This window comes from Mustela nigripes, chromosome 8 (assembly GCF_022355385.1).
Source record: "Mustela nigripes isolate SB6536 chromosome 8, MUSNIG.SB6536, whole genome shotgun sequence".
In the NCBI taxonomy this organism is placed as follows: Eukaryota; Metazoa; Chordata; class Mammalia; order Carnivora; family Mustelidae; genus Mustela; species Mustela nigripes.
In genome coordinates, this window is record NC_081564.1 from 75,081,944 (window position 1) to 75,084,256 (window position 2,313).

General features: G+C 48.2%; 1 protein-coding gene across 2 annotated transcripts in view; it reads left to right on the plus strand.

Annotated features, from left to right (window-relative positions):
• The first annotated feature begins 1,815 nt into the window (after positions 1–1,815).
• The window catches only part of ZNF532 (zinc finger protein 532), a 105,585-nt gene continuing 105,087 nt past the window's right edge, over positions 1,816–2,313 (plus strand). Inside the window, exon 1 of one of the 2 annotated variants that reach the window (XM_059409751.1) lies at positions 1,816–1,888. The gene's annotated coding sequence lies outside the window, so the exon portion shown is untranslated. The remainder of the gene's footprint in view (positions 1,889–2,313) is intronic. The other variant, XM_059409753.1, reaches the window with a different exon arrangement.

Genomic DNA, 2,313 nt, shown 5'->3' on the forward strand with positions numbered 1-2,313 from the left:
TTAAAATTTTTGGTTGTTTATGGTTTTTAAAAGCAGATGCAATGTTATCTGTGGCCGTTTGTGCAAATGATGAATTGTGCTTTCAAACTAATTTCCTCCCGCGAGTTAGACCAAAACACTGGGCTTTGTAAAAAGCTCTGCTTAAAAAGTATTTGGCATCATGAGGCCACGAGGCAGTTGTACAACTGAAGCCTCTTTATGATAAAAATAAGAAATCCAGACTTTAGTTTTGGTAATACAATTCTTGTAACCATTCGAACACTGCTGGGCTGTGCTTTCAACTCCTGAGAGAAGGAATGGGGGCAGGGCAAGGGAGCTTGTTCAGTAAACAAAGATTCCAAATCTAGGGAATTTAGGATTTACTAGGATAATGTGCGTTATGAAATTTCATATATCAGAGTATGTGTAGTGCATCAAGATTTCAGCTAAGTAGGTCCTTGTATACTCTTCAATGCCTGGAATGTTTTTACACGCATGCTAATAAAGGCTCACCTTTGGGAGAAGAAAAAAGGCCTCCTTTCAAATGAAATCAAGCCCAGGTAAAGTTGAAACTCAACCCACAGAGCTCTGGCACCGTTTTCAGGCTAAAAGAAGATGAGAGTTTCAATTTCATCATCTCGTAACACTGATAAATGTGGTGCCCTGGCTGACAAAATTTGCAGATTACCGAGGTCTTTCTAAACACGTGTAAATACGCGTGCCCATTTATGTGCAACTCCAAACAATTTGCCGATTGCAATGAAAGACCAAGGACTCTTCCGTGAGACAATCATTCGGTTCATTTACATGAAAAGTCTTAAATAGCAAAAATGCTACTTTCAATTTACATCACAGTGTCCCCATCATCGAGAACAATGGCTTCCTCAATGGAAGATAATGCAAAGGAGAGGCATACTGAGATTTAAAAAAAAAAAACAAAACAAAACCCAAAAACCTCTAAAAACAAACCAAACCAACCGCATCAACTTTGCAGCATACTTTGCAAATACAAGCCAATTAATCTAATTTAAGATATAACACACAGCAACAGCTTCCCATGCTGGGGGTCTTCAGTGCTACTGGAGGAATATTCTCTTTAGAGTCCATCCGTTCACACACAAGTGAGCCTTTTTAAGAGCTTATGGTGACTTTTTTTTTTTTTTTTCAGATCCTTCCATTTTGTCCTAGTTCCAGGGCAGCCACAATTAGCTTGACATGGGGTTTCTCTCTCCTTTCAAAAAACCTCTCAATTGAGTGCACGTCTGTGAACGAGGTAGGACCCGGGACCCAGGGCCCGATAAAGAGCATACCTGATCTGTTGGTAACATATTGTCTCCTTCGTGGACGTGTGAACGATTATGCACACCTCTGTGGTCTGAGCGGGGTTTATACGTGTATCTTTCTGCGTTCTGCAGGCTGGGACCACCTGCTGTATGTACAATACGTGCTTGCTCTATTTGTGCACCATCTTCCTTCTTGAATTTAAAGACCCACCTATTACATCTTGTTTACTCAGTATCATTCCCCCATTAAAGAAAGAAAAAAAAAATCCTACAAGAACTCAACATGCCATGTTTCAATCTGGCCCCAGTGGCTTTTTCCCTGAAAGCAAAACGTGTGTCTTTTACACCAGGGCTTTCTCCCCACCCCAGGGGGTGTCTTCCATTCTTTTGTGGCTCAGTTTAAGGCGAAAGGGCTCCAAACCACTAACTAAACAGAAGAGAGCCCCTTCTTCCCCCTCCAGGGAGAATTTCAGATTTAATTTATCTGAAGATCGCGTGCTCTCTTCTTACTTATTTGCCACCATTACGAGGATAACAAACCACCACCTTGGCTTCAAGATCCTGGGTGGAGAGGCTCACGGGCTTTTTCAACCATCTTTGGCGAGGCCTTGCTTCCTTCCACTCGAGTAAGTTGCGGCTTGGGGCCACGGAAAGGACTGGGTGAGAGCCCGAAATGTCGTTTGAAAGAGAGAGAAGCCCTCCCTCCATCCCCTGAGCCCCACCAGCCCGCTCTCCGGGGCGAAGCTGCGATCCAGCAGCCCCATATGGGCGAGACTTGGCAGGTCCGCGGGGCTCCTCTCGCAGCCGCGGAGTCGGAGTCGGCGCCGGCCGGGCGTCCGCGCCCGCCGGCCGCGGGGCTTCGCGCTCTCGCCGCCCTTCTCCCCGAGTCCTCCCTTCCCCCACCGGCCGCCCCCTCCCCCTCCGCCGCGCTCCCTTTTGTTCGCTCGCCGCTCGGGCCGCCGCCGCCGCCGCCGCCGGGCCCGCACCCCCAGCCGTAGGCCCCGGCGTGGCGGGCCGCCCCGCCGCCCCGCCGCCGCGCGGCCTAGAGCGC